The sequence below is a fragment of the Dromiciops gliroides genome, chromosome 1, assembly GCF_019393635.1.
Source record: "Dromiciops gliroides isolate mDroGli1 chromosome 1, mDroGli1.pri, whole genome shotgun sequence".
Taxonomy (NCBI): Eukaryota; Metazoa; Chordata; class Mammalia; order Microbiotheria; family Microbiotheriidae; genus Dromiciops; species Dromiciops gliroides.
In genome coordinates this window covers 615,072,508-615,092,433 of record NC_057861.1, presented here as the reverse complement: position 1 = coordinate 615,092,433, position 19,926 = coordinate 615,072,508, and the positions used below count along the sequence as shown (strand labels likewise).

Sequence of the window (19,926 nt, the reverse complement as noted above, 5' to 3'; positions counted from 1 at the left end):
AGAGTTGCCTTGGACACTGAGTGGTTAGGTGACTTTCCCAGAGTCACACAGCCAATATGTCTTAGGGGCAGGACCTGGATCTTCCTGACTCCAAGGCCATCTGTTTATCTACTCTACCATGCTGTTTCTCAAGATGAAATCTACTAGGGATAAATGTAAAGGCTTATGGTCAGATTCAAAAGACCATCTTTACAAGGACAAGATGAGGGTAGGTGTGGTTCAGCAGCAGTTCGTACGAGAAGGATCTGGTAATTGTAAATGTCTTGGAAACTCAATCTATGCCAATTGTGTGATATGACTCCCTTAAAAGCTAATGGGATCAGGGGGGGCAGTTAGGTGGTGCAGTGGATAAAGCATAGGCCCTGGATTCAGGAGGACCTGAGTTCAAATCTGCATCAAACACTTGACACTTACTAGCTGTGTGACTCTGGGCAAGTCACTTAACCCTCATTGCCCCAGAAAAAAAAAAGCTTATGGAGTATTAGGTTGCATTGGGAGAGGGAAGAGCACTATGGAGGTGCTATAGGATACTGTTCCCCTGGAGTGCTTTTTAAAATTCTAGACACCACATTTTACAAAGGACAGCGATACGCAGACGATCACCAAGATGGCAAAGGGTCTGGTGTTCATGACATGTGAGGATCAGTTAAAGAAACTGAGATGTCTCTATATGGAGGGGAACAATCATCTTCAAATATTGAAAGGTGATCACAGGCAAGAGGGATCGTACTTCTGCTCAGCCTCAGAAGGAAGAACTGGGAGCAATGAGGGAAAGCTACAGAGAGGCAGTTTCAGTTCATTATAATGAGACATCTCTTATAGATTAGAGCTGTTAAAAGTACATTGGGCTATCTTGAAGATAGTGGGTTCTTTGCCTTCTTTGCCTTGATACTCTAGTATTTTTTAAAAAAAATTATTCTTGGGGCAGCTGGGTGGCTCAGTGGATAAAGCACTGGCCCTGGAGTTAGGAGGACCTGAGTTCAAATCTGGCCTCAGACAACACTTACTAGCTATGTGACCCTAGGCAAGTCACTTAACCCCAATTGCCTCACCAAAAAAGCCAAAAACCAAAAACCAAAAAAAAAAAATTATTCTCTCCTGGTTCTCCTCCCACCCCTCTGACTTCTCCTTCTCAGTTTCTTTTACTGGATGTTTATCTAAGTCATGACTGCTAACTAAGGGTATTCCACAGGGTTCTCTCCTGAGAAAGTCTATACTCTTTCACTTGGTGACTTCATCAGCTCCCATGGTCTCAATGATCATCTCGATGCTGATGATTCTCAGATTTCCTTATCTAGCCCTAACCTCTCTGCTGACTGCCAGCCTTACACCTCCAACTGCCTTTCAAATAACTTGAACTGGATATCCAGGAGACATCTTAAACTCAATATGTACAAAACAGAACTCATTATCTTTCCCCCCAGCCCCTCCCTTTTCTCTAATTTCCTTATTACTATTGAGGGTTCCACTCTCCTCCCAGTTTCTGAGGCTCAAGATCTAGGTATCCTTCTATACTCCTCACTTTCTCTCACCGCCCTCACCTCTCTTCCAGGTACAAATGATTGCCTAGGCCTATAACTTCTCTCAAACACGCCCCCTTCTCTTCTCTGACACAGCTACCACCCTGGTGCAGGTCCTTATCTCCTCATGCCTGGACTATTGAAATAGCCTACTGGTAAGTCTGCCTGCCTCAAATCTCTTCTCACTTCAGTCTATCCTCCACTCAGCTGTTACAGTGATTTTCCCAAAGCACAGGTCCGTGGGTAGAGCCAAGATGGCAGAGAGAAGCAGGAAGTTGCCTGAGTTCTCCTGAGTTTCCCTCAGAAACAACATTAAATCAAGCCTCTAAACAGATTCTGGAGCTATAGAACCTACAAAAAGACAGAGAGCAATAATCTTTGACCTTGAGATAATTTAGAAGGACTTCAGTAAAGGTCTGTCTCACTTGGGTGAAAGGGGAAATGTGGAAGGTGTCTGGGTAAGTCAGTGGGGGGCTCTTGGCCACAGCACTGATCAGCAGATGAGACCCTTCAGTCCTGGCTCACACAGGCTGGTGGCACAGCAGGCCAGTTGTGAAGTCCCCCAGCCTCAGTGGAGAGGACAAACTGCCAGCTGGAGAAACACCCACAGGACAGGACAGGTCACCCCAGCACGGATAGCAAGTCCAGAGCAGTGAGTAATCTGAGAGTCCCAGAGTCCTCAGAGCAGAAAGTCAGTGATCAGGCCTCTGGCCACCAGCACAAGAAGCTTGGCACAGTGCCCCCTGTGCCCCAGAAGCAGAGTTCAGCTTTAAAAGTCACAAAATATGCTAAAATATGAGGAAGAAACAAAAAAGAACCCTTACCATAGAGAACTATTATGGCTATAGGAAAGACAAAAACACAAACTCGGAAGAGGACAACACTGTCAAAAATGGCTACATGTGAAGACTCAAAGTGGACAATGAATTGGTCTCAAGACCAAAAAGCCTGCTTAGAAGAGTTCAAGGGGCAGCTAGGTGGCACAGTGGACAAAGCACCGGCCCTGGATTCAGGAGGACCTGAGTTCAAATCCTGCCTCAGACACTTGACACTTACTAGCTGTGTGACCCTGGGCAAGTCACTTAACCCCTATTGCCCTGCAAAAAAAAAAAAAAAAGAAGAGCTCAAGAAGGATTTTAAAAATAAAATAAGAGAGGTAGAAGAAAAACATGGGAAGAGAAATGAGAATTATGAAAATTGGAAAAGGAAGCATAAAAATTGACTGAAGAAAACAATTGCTTATAATTGGCCAAATGGGAAAAAAAAATCCACTGAAGGAAATAACTCTTTAAAAAGTAGAATTAACCAAATGAAAAAGGAGGTACAAACACTTACTGAAGAAAATAATGCTGGGGGCAGCTAGATGGCACAGTAGATAAAGCATTGGCCCTGGATTCAGGAGGACCTGAGTTCAAATCTGGCCTTAGACTCTTTACACTTACTAGCTGTGTGACCCTGGGCAAGTCATTTAACCCTCATTGCCCCTGCAATAAAATAAAATAAATTTAAAATGACTTAAAAATTATAATTTGGCAGGTGGAAGCTAATGAATCTATGAGATACCAGGAATCAGTCAAACAGAATCAAAAGAATGGAAAAAAAAATAGAAGAAAATGTGAGATAGGAGCTAAAGCACAGGTCCAATCATGTAATTTCCCTCCTCCCTGCCATTTAATGGAGTCCAATAACTTTCTTTCACCTCTAGGATCAAGTATAAAGTCCTCTGTTTGGCAGTTGAAGCCTTTCATAACTTAGCCCTTCCCCAACCTGTCTAGTCTTCTTTACACTCTATCCCCCTTCTACTTACTTTTTGATCAAGTGACATAGACCTCCTTGCTATTCCTTGAATAAGACAAGGCACTCCATCTCCTGACTCTGAGTGCTTTCACTGACTGTCCTCCATGCCTAGAATTCTCTCCCTCCTCATTTCTTCCTCCCGATTTCCCTAGCTTCTTTCAGGTCCCAGATCAAGTGCCACTTTCTACAGGAAGTTTAATTTCCAATTTATCCTGTACATAGCTTCTTTGTATATGGTGGGTTACATGCCGTCTATGCCATTGGATTGTGAGCTTCTCAAGAACAACGAGTGTCTTTTGCCTCTCTTTGTATCCGCTGTGCTTAGCACAGTGTCTTGCACTTAATAGGCACTTGATAAATATTTATTGACTGAATGATGGATTGATTGATTTCATACTACCTTAGCCACCCACAGAGACAGAACTTAGATCTAATCATCACACATGACTATGTCATATGTGTAATCCTCAATTATGAAATTCTACTTTCAGAACCTAATTTCTCAATATTCTATCTTTCCCTTTCCTTTACTCTTCCTAAGTATATTATTCATCTTTGATGTGATTTGGCTTTGCTTCTGACTCTCTATTTCATTGCGATGCCTCAGCTGTCTTCTTTTTTTTTTTTTTTTAGTGAGGCAATTGGGGTTAAGTGACTTGCCTAGAATCACACAGCTAGTAAGTGTTAAGTGTCTGAGGCCGGATTTGAACTCAGGTATTCCTGACTCCAGGGCCGGTGCTCTATCCACTGCGCCACCTAGCTGCCCCTTCTTTTTCTTTTTCTTTTTCTTTCTTTCTTTTTTTTCTTTTCTTTTTTTTTTTTTTTAGCTCAGCTGTCTTCTTGACCTGGAAGTTCCATCAGTATCTATGGCCTCATTATCCTGGTACACCCTTCTACTCCTTTGGCCCCTTTCTCCCATTGGAGAGTATTTCCTGGAACCTCCATTTTGAGGAAAGGTTCAGGATGGATTTTTCTTCTCTAGGCTCTGCTTCTGACTCTATTGCCTATTTTTGTGTGTATTTGTTTCTTCAGTACTTACTACAGTACCTGATAAAGAACAAATAATAGCAGTGCCTCATAAACTGCTGAATAAATACTTGTTGACCTGGTTTACAATAACTCTGCTGCTTCCTATTCTCTCAGTCCACCATTACTGTTCTGACTTCACTTCCCTCCCTTCAAAGTCTTGCCCCTATGGTTGATCAGATCAAATATACATTGTGCTCTACCCTTGGATTCCTTGCTCCTTTATCCTATAACCACTCATACCTTACCAAATCCCAATCCTGGTTTGTCTCAACCATCTGCATTCTCTGTTCCTACTCACATGCTGCTCGAGGCTGATGAAGGAAGTTATAAAACTCTGCCAATTGGCTTTGCTACAAATTTGTTATCTAATCTTAACTGGGCCTCCGTTGCCACATGACAATCCTCTCATTTAATTATTGAAAGTTAGATAATGTATATAAAGTCCTCTGGAAATCTTAAAATGCTGTGCAAGTCATTTATTATTATTATTATTATTTTCTGAATGCCTTTTTTTTTAATTAAGTGAGGCAATTGGGGTTAAGTGACTTGTCCAGGGTCACACAGCTAGTAAGTATCAAGTGTCTGAGGCCGGATTTGAACTCAGGTACTCCTGACTCCAGGGCCAGTGCTCTATTCACTGTGCCACCTAGCTGCCCCCTGATTGACTTTTTAATCATTGTCTCCACAGTAGCTATTGCAAACTTTCTCTGCACTTATGTTTGCTATTTTGCCTTTCTCTAGCAACAAGGACCTTGCCTCCTTTTATTATTGACAAATTTGGAGTTATCTACTATGAACTCTTTCCCCCCACTTTATATCTGAAAACATTTCTTTATTACTCCCCTCTTCCCATTCTCTTTTGTTCCATTCACTGAAGAAGTGACCCTTTACTTTGTCAAGTTCAACCCCTTTCTTTACTTGTACCCCTGTTCCCAGTCCCTCCTGACACATGGGAATTTGTCCCCTTAATCATTCATTCTTTTATTGTCATCAGTCTCATCTAGTAGATCTTTCTTGGTGCCTACAAAATGCCCAGTTCTTTCTCAACTTTAAAGATCTTCCACTTGACCCTGCCATTCTCTTGAACTACAGTTCTTCGTCTCTTCTCCTTTTCGTAGCTGAATCCCTAGAAATGGTCTTCTACCCTTACATCTTCCATTCTTCCTCACCTCTCACCCACTTCTCAACCTTTGCCATTTGACTTCTGACTCTGTCACTCAACTTAAGCTGTTCTAAGATTATCTGTGGTTATCTGTGATATATAATAGGTCAAATGCAATGATCTCTTTTCATTCTTCATCTTGGTAAAAGCCCAGGTTCTGTAGTCAGAGGTCCTGGGTTCAACTTTCACTTCTGACTTGTGTGACCTTGGGCAAGAAAAATAGCCTCCCTGGGCTTCAGTTCCTTCATCCATGAAATGAAGGGGTCAGATTAGATCTTTGAGGTCCCTTCCAGTTCTAGAACTATGATTCTATGTGATGTTCTGGACTTCTCTAAAACTTTTTACATGTTAATTAACCCTCCACATGGATAATCTCTCCTCCCTTGTCTTTCATGATGCTGATCTCCCCTGGTTCTTGTCCTACTTGTTTTACCACTCCTTCTCAGTCACCTTTTCTGTATTATTTTACAGATGAGGAAACTGAGGTCGAGGGGGTGGGGCTGTAAATGACTTGCCCCAAAGTCACATGAATAATAAATTTGAGAGGTGGAATTTGAATCCAAGTCTCTTGAGTCCAGAACCAGTGTCTTTCCTACTATGCCACACTATGTAGATGACCCCTAAATCTAGCTTTCATTACCCTCCTAGTTGAATTCCAGTCCCACACTTCCTCTTCTGGTTGGATATTTAGATAGGTATATCTCAAATTCACCATAATCCAATAAGAAGTTATTAACTCTTTCCATAAACCCATCTTTCCTCCAAACTTCCTTGTTTCCACTGAGGAAACTGCTATTTTTCTAGTCACCCGAATTTGTAACTTTGGAGTCATCCTTGAACCTTCCCTCTTCCTCACTACCCATATTCAATAAATTACCAAATTTCATTGATTTTACCTTCACAACATCCATTTTTCTCTCTGTAGTCACATGGCCTGAACCCTAATTCAGGTCCTCATCAATTCTTACCTAACCTTTAAAATTTTTAGCCACAGGGCAGCTTGGTGGCGCAGTGGATAGAGCACCGGCCCTGGAGTCAGGAGTACCTGAGTTCAAATCCGGCCTCAGACATTTAACACTTACTAGCTGTGTGACCCTGGGCAAGTTACTTAACCCCAAATGCCTCACTAAAAAAAAAAAATTAAAAAAAATTTTCAGTCACCTCCAAATTAGCCTCCCTTCTCCTTACTCTAATCCATTCTCATGGATCTGACCTAAGGCATAGACCTTGCCATGTCATTTTGTTACCCTCAAATTTCTAGTGACTTCTAATTCCCTTTAGGATACAATATAAACTCCTCAGCTTGGTTTTTAAAATCAGTCATTATTTGTCTCCAACATGCTTTTCTGAACTTATTTCATATTACTCCTAGTCACACATACTATTCTCTAGCCAAATTGGACTAGCTGTTCCCCAAACTTGGCCTTTCATCTCCAAGCCTTTATTTTTTTTTAATATTAATATTAATTTTCTTTTTTAAATTCAATTTTGTTTTATTTTCAGGTCCATATTTTCTCCTTATCTTCCCTTCTCTCCAATTCAATGAGAAAGAAAAAAAAAGCACCCCCAAACCCTGTTACAAACATGTGCAGTTAAACAAAGCAAATTCCCACATTGCTCATGCCAAAAAAAATATGTCTCAGTGTGCCTTCTGAATCTATCATCTCTCTGACATCTCCATGCCTTCGTAAGATTGTTTATTAATGCACCCCCTCCTCATTTCTGCTTCCTAGAATCTTTAGGTTTTTTTCAGGTTTTAGTTCAGGATCCACTTCCTTTTCACAGCTTTTCCTGATACCCCTGTTTATGCTCTCTTCCTCATCAAATTACATCTAATGTACTTATTTGTGTACATGTTGTTTGTTCCTCCTTAGACTTTAATTGCCTTGTGCTAATTTTTATCTTTATAAATCCAGCGTCTACAATAGTGCCATGCACAGAGTAGATACTCAAATATTTGTTGTAATAAATATTTGTTGAATTAAATTAGATGAAGAGAAGAATAACAGAATCCTAAACTGAACTGTGTCTATCTTTTGCCACAGTAGGAGAGCCTTCTGCTTTGCAGATGACAACACTTACACATCAGTGTCAGGAGAATGATCATTTTGTAGTTTCTTTTACAATGTCCTGAGTCTTGGGGTATACCACACAGGCTGTATTATTGAGTTTACATAGAAAAGAATGGAAATAATGGTGTTTTGAGCAGCAGGGATTCTAGGGTTCTCTATGTGGCGAGTTGTATAGATTGGAGAGATGTTCAATGGTCACAGCTTGACTTGGCCCTGCTTACATCTAAAAGAAGAAAGATGACCAAATAGTTCAACTTTTAGCTTCTGCCATTTTGTGAGACCTTTACAACTCTTCTGTTTTCAATTTCTTTGTTTTCAATGCTTTGAAATTGATATGTGGATCTGAAGAAGAAATTATTAATTTTGTAGTCTAGGTTTATTCTATCAGTTTAAAAATATCTCAAGGCAATTTAAGATTTATATTTTTTTCTCTTTCCTTTTTAAGTCTGATTACCTTAACACAAACTTTTCATTTGTCAGGACATCGTTACCCCATAACTTTATTAAAAATTGTGAGGATGACGTTCCTTGACCCTAGGGAACATGAGTCATACAGCATTTGATTCAGGAGAAACTCCTCTAGGAATGGTGGCTCCATTTAAGTTTCTAGGGAAGTCCCAGTCAACCTCCTAGACTGTCCAGATCTTTAGATACTGACATTGAAAACTGTTGCTATGTGAAGAGGAAGGTGCTTTTCTATTAGTTACTGTGCTGCTTCCCTTAGTCTCTTTCTTTAAATTGAAGGAATGATCATAGGATGGTAATGTCATAGATCTAGAGCTTTAAGGGAGACCAGTGAATCATTGATTTTTTTGAGGGAGATCATTAGATCATAGATTTAGAGATGGGAGGGACTTTTGAGGTCATCTAGTGTCATCCCTGATTTTACAGTTGAGGAAGAGAGCTTGTGTCTTCCTCAATATAATAAGGTATTAAGTCTTGAGGGACATTTAAACCTAGATCCTTTAAGCTTAACACTAAGCCCTATCCCCATTTGGAATCTGACCTTTTCTATTCAACAGAATCCAACTCCTTTTTACAAATGAGCTAACAGAGACCAAGGAAGAATAAATGACTTTAAGTATCAGAGGTGGGATTTGAACCTAGGACACCAGTGGTTACTCTATTGCAAAATCCTTAGAAGATGCCCTCAGGTATATGCTCAACCAGCAAAATCTGGATTAAATTATCTTCATCGGCAGATTCCAACAGTCATAAAATCAGCCCCAGGACTTGTTCTTATGATCCCACAAGACAAAAGAAATCTCTCCAGTACTTGTTATCCTTTTTAAAAACATACAGACAGGACTATCCCCATGTGTTTGATTCTTTACCATATTATCAGAGGGAACCATTCACAACTCTAGAAGTAAATCCTGCTTCAGGCAACATACCCAAGTATATTTAAGAAGCTTGTAAACCTTGCTAAATATGGCATCTCTTAGGGCATAACATTTAGGTAAATGGTATAGAAAATTGAAATTAGCCAGCAGGTGAAGGAAACTTGCTTCTTCCGGTAAGACTTAGATGAAAAGATGAGCTCTGAGGATCTGGCTTTTCAGATTTAGGATGACAACAGTAACAGATGGTAAATGGTCTTGTATCGCAGTCTTTGCAGTGACAATAAAATCATATAGTTCACCATCATGAGAGTAAAGGAATTAGAAAACCAGTAGAATATCCTTTGGATCAAAAATCTGGATCTCATATTCTGATGATTAAATTTTTTTTTTTCATTTTTGTTTTTGTTCTGGATCTGATTGGTGTAAGATACTCCTAGTGATGGGCTCCCTCTACCAATGAAAACAGGCCACTGTTCTGCCTCTATAGCCTTGGAGAACAGCCTATAATAGTTCTGTATAGAACTATATAGAACACTCCAGATACTGGAGATATCTATCCATCCCTTCTCACTAGCTGCATTTCAGACAACCCAGGTGGACATAGAAATAACCTACGGCTCACATACCGTATACTAATTTTAAAAAATTAAATTGATGCCTCACAAAGGAGTTCAAAGAAGGAATGGAATCTGATATCAAAAAAGATATTAGACAATCTGTCAACAAGCATTTATTAAGCACCTACTATGTATTAGTCATTGTACCAAACACTGGAGATACAAAGAAAGGCAAAAACATAGTCCTTGCTTCAAGGAGCTTATATTCCTTTTTTTTTCCTATTTTTTTCGGGGCAATGAGGGTTAAGTGACTTGCCCAAAGTCACACAGATAGTAAATCTCAAGTGTCTGAGGCCAGATTTGAACTCAGGTCCTCCTGACTCCAGGGCCGGTGCTTTATCTACTGTGTCACCTAGTTGCCCCCAAGGAGCTTACATTCTAATGGGAGGGGGCCACAGCATGCAAATAACTACATCCATGAGACATGCAGTATAAATGGAAGATAATCTCAGAGGGAAGGCACTTAACAGCATGAGTAGGGGTAGGGCCAGGAAAGGCTTCCTGCAGATAGTCAGATTTGAGTTGAGTCTTGAAGGAAGATAGGGCTCACTCCTGCTTCAAAATGCTGTTTTGGAAATTTACCCAGTCATGCTGTAATTGTCTCAGCTTCTCCAGAAACAATGCAGCCCATTTTGACAATCACAAGGACCAGCAGACTTGTGGTACTGTTTTGAATAAAGGGCCTTGAATTGCTACTCCCAGGAGGCTCAATTTACTTGCAGCTGGCCTCAGACTGCTGGCATGCCTTCCCTAGGTCTGTGCACTCGCTACAGACATTGACAGTTCCTATGCAGACATAGGTGGAATGTATACCTTGGGCTTCTGATAGTGCTGACATTATTCCTCAGAGGAAGCATATTTGGATGGCTTACCTAGTCTTTTAAATGAAAGGGCTCTGCCCAGGAGGAGAGCTGAATGGGGAGTCCGGACCCATTTAAAATAAAAGGTAGACTTGATTGCCCCAAGGATTTCTGACACATTTAGCCCCCTTGCTGAAACTTTCTCCCATGACCTGTTAAGGCTGGGGATCTAGGGTTCTTGACCTAGTCTTTACCTTTCAGAAATGACATCCCAATGGTGTTAACTTGCCCAGAGATGGGATTCTTCAACTTAAATAAACATTGTGTGTCTAATTCTATCCATTACTGAGGAGTCAACAACCTGTATTCAACATCAGTGGGGCTAATGATTGCTCAAGAAAGGGTAATTTGCTTCATGTAACAGGAGTGCAAAAAGTCCCAGAGTAATAGCTAACACATACATGTATGTGTGTATATATGTGTATATATACATAAAAATACATACATACCATTTTTAATGACATCATGGTCCTCTTTGAGCATGAAGAACAAACAACAAAACAAACAGCAATATAGCACTTTAAGGTTTGCCAAAAACTTTACATATATATATATATATTTTTTTTTTGAATAAAAGTATTTTATAATTTTCCAGTTACATGTAGTTTACATATATTTTCTATTTTGTCCTCACAGTGGTCTGGGAGCTTATTATTGTCCCAATTTTAAGGATGAGGAAGTTGAAGTAGAAAGAGGTTAGGTAGCTTGCCCAGGGTCACATGGCTAGTAAAGGTATGAGGCAGTATTCACATTCAGGCCTTCCTGACTCCAAGACCAATACTTTACCCACTACACTACCTACTTGCCTTAGGCAAAGCTTTAGATTTAGAGTTAGGAGTCCTGAGTTCACATCTTCTTTCTTTTGCTTCATCCTTGTGTAACATAGAGCAGATAACAACCTTTTAAGGGTCGTAATTTCCTTCATATGTAAAATAAAGGGTTTGGATTAGATGATCTCCAAGGTTTATTCCTTCAACTCAAAATTTTGTGATCCTCCCAAGACATCTCAGTCCCTGGAATGACAGCCAACTTGACCAATAACAAGAAAGACATGGATTGGCCCACTACTTGGGTTAAGTTTAAGCAGTGCTGGCCTCAGGTGGGTCAGCTTGGATTTACCTGCAAAGGACACAGAAGTGGCAGTTTAGGTGTTCTACTTGATAGAGACCAATATCTCCCTGCCAGAACCAAGTCTATCAACTATTTATAGCAAACACTACTCTGTGAGTAACAACTCCAGGAAACATAGAGACCACGGACCTTATATCTTTCTCAATGAAAACCACATTCCCAAACAGTCTTCTTAAGAAACCTGAAGGCACCCAGAGCTGTTTAATTTCCTGCTTCTGATTTAGTTGTATATGGAGCTACCTGTGGCCAAGTCCCTGGCTGTCTGCAGAAATAGTTTAGCCCTTGTCACTTGTTAGCCCGGAGGTAACATCTAGACCATCCCCTCTCCCTCAGGTAGCTTTCCTAGAAGAGGCCTAATAAGCTTTCCAGGATAGGCCATAGAAGGAGATTGCCAATCTCCTAATTGGGTACTAAAGGAAAAGCCCTGTGTCTTTTCTCAACTATGTCAGAATTCCTGTTATGTCCCCAGGACTATAATTGGAGTTAGTTGGTAGTTCAAATGATTTCAGGACACAAGATGAACTGGACCCAGGCAAGATTTTAGAGATCATATAGGCTCTAACAATCCTGTACCTCCACTGAAAGACTGAATCATAGAATCTCAGAGTTGGAAGCAGGGGCTATCCTGAAACCAGCTCAAATTGGCTTGTGAAAGCCAATTGTTATTTTCAGTGTGAGCATTTATACCTTTGGAATCTGCAAATGGTACCAATCAGGGCTGGATTTATTGTTTTGTTGATTGTCTAGATTAAGGAAGTGATAGAGAAAATATTGATAATGCAAACTAAACTTAAAAATCTGTTATTGCTGTTGTTTCTTTCTGGAGAGCTGATTGTTAAACATTTACCAGTACACCCCTGTTTGGAAGGGACCTTGGAGATTGTATGGCCCAACCCATCCCTGAACTGAAATGCTCTTTACAATATCCAGTGATGGAAAATTCATTGCCTCCTAAAGTAGCTCTTTCTACTTTTTTGGCAGCTCTATTTAGTGTCTTTTATATTGAACTTTAATCTGTATTTTAGCAACTTCCCAATGTTGCTTTTAGCTATGCCCTCTGAGGTCAAGGAAAACAATGCACATGGCCTCCTGCACCTGATATTCTAGGACATCTGTTATGTCTTTTCCAAACCTTCTTTTATCCAAGTTAAATATTCCTGGTTTCTTCAGCAGATACTATCCTCGAATAGCATGTTCTTTAGTTTTGGGAAGCACCACAGTATAGTGCAGAGATTGGGAGTCAGAGGGAGTGAATTTAAATTTTGGCTCTAAAAGGGGGAAAATTGTACAAAAAATATTTATAGCAACTCTTTGTGGTGGCTAAGAATTGGAAATCAATGGAATGTCCATCAATTGGGGATTGACTGAAGAAGCTGTGGTATATGATTGTAATGGAATATTATTGTGCTATAAGAAATGATAAGCAGGATGAATTCAGAAAAACCTGGAAAGACTCATATGAACTGATGTATAGTGAAGTGAGCAGAACTGGGAGGACATTGTGCAGTATTGTTCTATGAGCAATTGTGAATGACTTAACTACTCTCAGCAATACAATGATCCAAGACAATCCCAAAGGACTAATGATGAAGCATACTATCCACTCTCAGAGAAAGAACTGATATTGATTGAACACAGAAGAGAGAGAGAGAAGAGAGAGCACTTGTGGATTGTTTAAAATAAAAAAAGAAGGTACAATGTCCAGGACTAAAGAGTTCATGGTTCAGGTGTACTTTGCCAGTTCTGACCACATTGGGTATATTTTGTTCATTTCTAGGCACCATATTTTAACAGAGATATTGAGAATTTAGATTTATTTATTTTTTGGGGGGGTGGGGCAGTGAAGGTTAAGTAACTTGCCCAGGGTCACACAGCTAGTAAGTGTCAGGTGTGTGAGGCCAGATTTGAACTCAGGTCCTCCTGAATCCAGGGCTGGTGTTTTGTCCACTGTGCCACCTAGCTGCCTCCCATGTTGAGAATTTAGAGAAGAGATTCTTTTTTTTTTTTTAAGAGGCATTGGGGATTAAGTGACTTGTCCAGGGTCACACAGCTATTACGTATTAAGTGTCTGAGGCTGGCTCTGAACTGGGGTCCTCCTGAATCCAGGGCTGGTGCTTTATCCACTGTGCCACCTAGTTGCCCCGAGATTCTTAATCTGAATTCGTGGACTAGATTTCAGGGGGTTCCTCAGATGGGAAAAAAAAGACAATTTTTGCTTTCACCAAAAAAAAAAAAAAATTGGCTTTGCCAGTTAGTGTCATCTTTTTTTTTTTTTTTAATTAATTAATTATTTTTTTTAACAAGGCAATGAGGGTTAAGTTACTTGCCCAGGGTCACACAGCTAGTGTCAAGTGTCTGAGACTGGATTTGAACTCAGGTACTCCTGAATCCAAGGCCAGTGCTTTATCCACTGCGCCATCTAGCTGCCCCCCAGTTAGTGTCATCTTAATTAAACTGCTTAAAATTTCTGAGCCTCATTTTCTTCATCTGTAAGATGAGGGTGTTGAACCATATGACCCCTGAGGTCCCTTCTAGCTTTAAAAATATGATTTGACTAGATCTGTGATCAATTGGGACATTCAACCTTTAGGGTCCCCTTTCAGGTTCTATGAATCAATGAGTTATTTATTATTCTTGGTTGCCCTTCTCTACATAAGGTCTGAACCTAGAGTTATCCCCTGCAGATGGCTCTGAGATGTTGTATTTGGGTTTAGCATTTCTCCCATTTACTCAGGGAATAGGAAAAAGATGTATTGATGTCAATCAGTATTCACAATGATTTTTATGCCAGAACCCATCCTAAGGAAAAACTCTATTCCTGCACAGGAGGAAAAACCTGGGCTTACGGCTAGGACAGGCAAGGCTAGCTGTTTTTCTCATGGTTGATAAACTTCGTTACAATCTGCAGATACCAAGACGGGGCTACCAACCACTCTCTCACTCTTGGTGGATCTGATTGATGTCTGGTGTGCCCAAGAATTTAATTGACTTGGGTTCAAATCCCTGCTCATCTCTTCATTCCTTGTGTGTTTTTCAGAAATACTTCTCTGAGCCTTAGTTTCCTCATCTCTAAAATGAGATCACTGGACTAGATGATCTCAAAGATCTCTTCCAGCTTTTTACCTGTGATTCTGTGATCTTATAGACGTGTGATTTATTTAGTATGAATATTTCCTTCACTGACACTGATCGGGGTTTTTCCACATCTTCTAATCTTATATGATTCTTACTCATGCTCTTATAATAAATAATTTGTAAAGGATCGAATCAGTATAATGGAGGTCTTTTCTATGTTCTAATTGCGGGCTGTCACTCAGGATTCTTATTTATTATCTCTTACCCTTATACCATAGCTACTTCAAGTTTTCTGGTCATATGTCCTCAATATTATCCACTTCTTCCATATAAGGTAATCTTAGTACCATGCAGTGTGACTGTTTAAATGGACTTGGTTTAAGTTTCAACTTGGAATAGATTGCCTATAAGAGAAAGAGGGAGTCAAAGGAAATTTGCTACAAATTCCTGGATTTACAAATAAACTTCTACTATTTAAAACCTGTGACTAGGCTAAGTGTAAGAGAGTAATTAAAAGTACATTAGTTACAAGTTAATTAGAAAAGATAGCGGACTACTGGGACTTGGCTTTTGTTTGATTTTCTTTTGCTCTATAATTTGTTGTTGATTTAGTTGTTATTTGAAAAAGTGAACTAAATTATTTATAGTTTGCTCTTATTTCAATACTTTAAAAGATCTGTGATTTTCATTCTCCTGTATGTGCCCTCCAGTGACACAGATTACATGCCTTCAGTGTCTTAGTGGATAGACAGTAGAATTGCTGTAGCAAAAAAAGCAGGACTTGGTTTCTAATTTTCTGATGATGAGTTTTTCTGTACTCATCTAAACATTCTCCAGATGATGCACAGTTTGTTGCTAAGCCCATATTCAAAGCCTTTCCAGCTTGGTGGGACTTGTGAGAAGTTGTGTTTCACTCATATAGCCTTCATGAACCCAGGTCCTACTGTTTGTAAGGAGGTTAATCAATCAGTTAACAAGATATTCTTAAGCACCTACTAGGTGCTGGATACAGTGTTATGTACTGGGGTTATAGCACAGAAATGAAACATATCCTGCCCTTGAAGAGCTTGCATTCTGTTATCAGAGACAATGTATACACGCATGCTTGTGTGTATGTACAAAATACATACAAAATAAATGGAGGGTGATTATAAGAATGAATGCATTACTAGCTGGAGAGAACAGGAAAGGCGTCATGTGGAATGTGGCATTTGTTTTGAATTTTGAAGGAAACTACAGATTCTGACAGGTGGAGGAGAAGAATGAGAGCATTCTAGGCATGTGGGATGCCTGTGAGAAGACATGGAGATGGGAGATGGAATGAGAAATGTGTGGAAAGGCCAGAAGACCAAGTTAGCTACTCTGAAGAGTGTGGGGAGCAATATATAATAAGGCTGGAAAAATAGGTTGGAACCATATTACATTGGACTTTAAATGACAAATGGAGGAGTTTGTATTCAATTCTGGAGGCATTAGGAAATGCAATTTATTGTAAATAAAGAATATTTTCCTTTCACATGATCCAGGTATGCAAGGGGCATGACCTTCATCAATAAAGGGAGGCATCTACACAGATAAAAACACAGAGATTTTGAAGAATTGATGGAACAACAAATTACAAGTAACTGTTTAAATAATTGAAGTATTAGAGGAATACCTTTGCACAATCAGACATAGATGTGACAATTACCTTGTATTTTTAAGTTCCCATCCTAGGAACTCAACAAGAGGCTTAAACTCCTTTGGATTATATGATTTTTTTCCAGACTATACTACTCCATAATGGCACTATTCATAATGGCAATGAAACAAGGGAAGGGTAAGTTCAGAAATTGTATGTTCAAAAAAATCAACCATACAAGTAGAAGAGGAAGAGAGCAAATGGCATTATTTATACAGCACTTGGCATAATGCCTGACAAATAACAAGCACTTAATAAATGCTTGTTAATAAAAAAGCATTTCCTAGACTGACTTCTAGGAAACTGGAAAATTTTTTTTTAATGACCCAAAGTTTCTCTTAGAAACAAAACCTCTGGGGCAGCTACATGGTGCAGTGGATAGAGCACGGGCCCTGGATTCAGGAGGACCTGAGTTCAAATCTGGCCTCAGACACTTAATGCTTACTAGCTGTGTGACCCTGGGCAAGTCACTTAACCCTTATTGCCTCACCAAAAAAAAAAAGAAACAAAACCTCTTCTTTTTATTATCAATATTATCAATATTCTGCCACTGTTTTAAGGACTACCATATAGGAAACAACAGTCTCTGAAGATTTAAAAATGAATTTTACACAGATGGATGTGAGAAAACACTATGACACCAGGAGTATACTAGTAAATGGTTAAAAACCAAGGCTCTCCAAAAAGGGACATTTTAAAGTTTAATCTGAATTTTTAACATTTTCTCTATCACTTTCTTAAGTCTAGACAACCAACAATATGATAAATCAACACTCATTTGCAGCATTTGTAGATTTCCAAGATATAAATCCTCACGCTGAATATTTGATCTCAGTCCTAGAGAGTCTGTATGACCACTGGGTTCCAACATGTGACCAATGAGGAACTTCAAAGAAGAATAGAAGTAAAAGCTATCATCAGGGAAATATATGATAGAAAAAGATAGGACAAGGGATGGCAGGTGGATAAATGAATGAGTGGATGGATGGATGAAAAAACATTTATTCAATATTTGTCATTAGGAACTATACAAGTTACTGGAGACACAAATACAAGACAGACTGTGCCTGCCCATATATAGCTTATATTCTAAAGAAGAAAGACAGTACATCCATGGGAATGGTGCTTTGGGAAGGAGACTTTGATCTGGAAAGGCAAAAGGATCATGCAATCAACAAACATTTATCAAGGGTAAGCCATGTGCCAAGCACTAGATGGGGATACGTATGAAAATGAAATAGTCCAAGCCCTTGATGAGTGTACATTCTTTTGGGGGGCAGACAATGTGTACATATAACTATTAGGAAACAAACCAATAAGAGATAAAGACATTTTGGGAAGGGAAGAAGGAAGGGGGAATGGAATGAGCATTTATATAGTACCTACTATGTGCCAGGTACATTTTACAAAGACATCTCATTTGATTCTCACAACAACTCTAGGAGGTAGGTGCTGTATCCCCATTTGTCTGCTGAAAAAAATGGAGGCAAGCCGAGGTTAAGTGATAGCCCAGGGTTACATAATTAGTAAGTATCTGGGACTGGATTGGTTTAGGAAAGGCCATAGGAGGCTGTGCTTGAACTGAGTCTTGAAGGAACTATGAGATTCTATGAGGTGGATGGGATTCAGGGTAATGGGGGGAAGTAGCACAAAGATATAGGAATGGGAGATGGAGGTTATGTGTGAGGAATGACAAGAAGGCCTTCTGGCCTAGATCATAGGGATGGGATATATAACAAGGCTGGAAAGATAGGTTGGGGCCAAACAGAAGTATTTAGAATCAATCCTAAAGGTACTAGGGACTTTCTTGAGTAGGGACTGGCTAGAGATAGTGTGCTGTGAGTCTGTGATAAGGCAATCACCAATCAAGACAGCAAATCCCCATGGTGGGAAGTCCAAAGTAGAGTGGCTTGGAGAGGCCTAACTTCTTCAGGGCATGGTCTCTGGAGTCTAGTTTGGAAGCCAGAGCAGCAGCAGTGGTGGGAAGATGTCCAGGGTGAAGTGACTCCAATGCTCTGCCAATGTCTTCACGATGTCATGACAAATAGAGAAACTCCTCCAGGAGGTAGACTGGGTCCCCTATGGTAAACTTGAGAGGACATGGACAATACTTATATAGGATGATCAGGCATATGGATTGCAATCTGCATTATTCCTGGCAACATCCAAAGGGATATAGTCATAGATTTGAGTATAAGTATGGGATAGGGAAAGCATGGCTAGATGACAGTTTGTATGAAAAAGACCAAGGAGTTTTAGTGGACTAGGTAGGTGGTACAGTGGATAGAATTTTGATCTTGGAATCAGGAAGATATGAATTCAAATCCTGCCTCAGACACTTACTAGCTGTGTGAGCCTGGACAAGTCACTTTTCTTAGCCTTAGTTTCCTTATCTGTGAAATGGGGATAATAATACCAGTCATATCACAAGGCTGTTGTCAGGATCAAATCAAATGAAATATACATGTAAAAGCAGACCTTAAGTGCTAAATAAATGTTAGCTGCTAATATTTTTGTTGTTGTTGTTGCTATATTATGTGTCATAGCAAACAAAAAAAAATACCCTAATGCAAAGCTAAGATGCCACAGTAAGATAGTACCCAATACTAAGGAGGTGATGGGATTACTATTTTCTGCCTTCACATATGAACTCACTGTTTTCATATACTGCTCCTCTCTGCTCTCACAATACTTACATATGGAGTACTATGTTTAGCTGTGGGCATCATATTTTAGGAAGGACATAAACAAAACTGAGTGCATTCTAGGGAGGATGACATGCCAAATGAAGATTCGCTGCACCAACTGGGGGTGTTTAGTTTGAAGAAGAGAAGGCTTCAGGGAAGCATTGTTAATGTCTCACAAGAGTTGAAATGTTGTCATATGACAGAGAGAGTAGGTTTATTCTGTTGCCCCAGGTGGCAGTGCTAAGAGTATTGGTGAAAGCTGTGGAAATTCAGATTTTGGCTTGCTGTGATGAAAAACTTCCATGACAATGGAGCTGTCTAAAAATGTAATTGCTTGGGGCAGCTAGTTGTCTCAGTGGATAAAGCACCGGCCCTGGATTCAGAAGGACCTGAGTTCAAATTGGCTCTCAGACACTTTACACTTACTAGCTGTGTGACTCTGGGCAAGTCACTTAACCCTCATTGCCCTACTAAAAAAAATGTAATTGCTTGAGGAGGTGGTGAGTTTCTCAACTCCAGAAGTGTTTCAGCAGAGGCTGAATGACTTCATGGCACAAATGTTAGAGGAGGGGGTCCAAGCTTGAAGAAGGAGCTGAACTGGATTATTTTCAGGTCTCTTCTAGTCCCAATTTTCTGTGACTTAAGAAGTCATTTTATTACTTGTTATATGTACAACAAATTGATAGTAACCTATCATTTCCTCTTCACAGACATAAGTATAGTCTCTTTAGTATTTCATGTATAGTAGGCATCAAGGTGGTGCAGTAGATAGAGCATTAGGCCTAGAATCAGGAAGATCTGAGTTCAAACTTGGTTTCAGACACTTACTACCTATGGGACCCTGGGCAATTCTCTTAACCTCTGTTTGTCTCAGTTTCCTCAATTGTACAATAAGGATAATAGTAGCATCTAACTTACAGGGTTGCTGTGAGGATCAAATGAGATAATATTT

The 19,926-nt window shown here is 39.8% G+C and overlaps 1 pseudogene; it reads left to right on the top strand.

Annotated features, from left to right (window-relative positions):
- Positions 1 to 202: 202 nt before the first annotated feature.
- LOC122752705 overlaps positions 203 to 19,926 on the top strand; it is an 86,669-nt pseudogene continuing 66,945 nt past the window's right edge.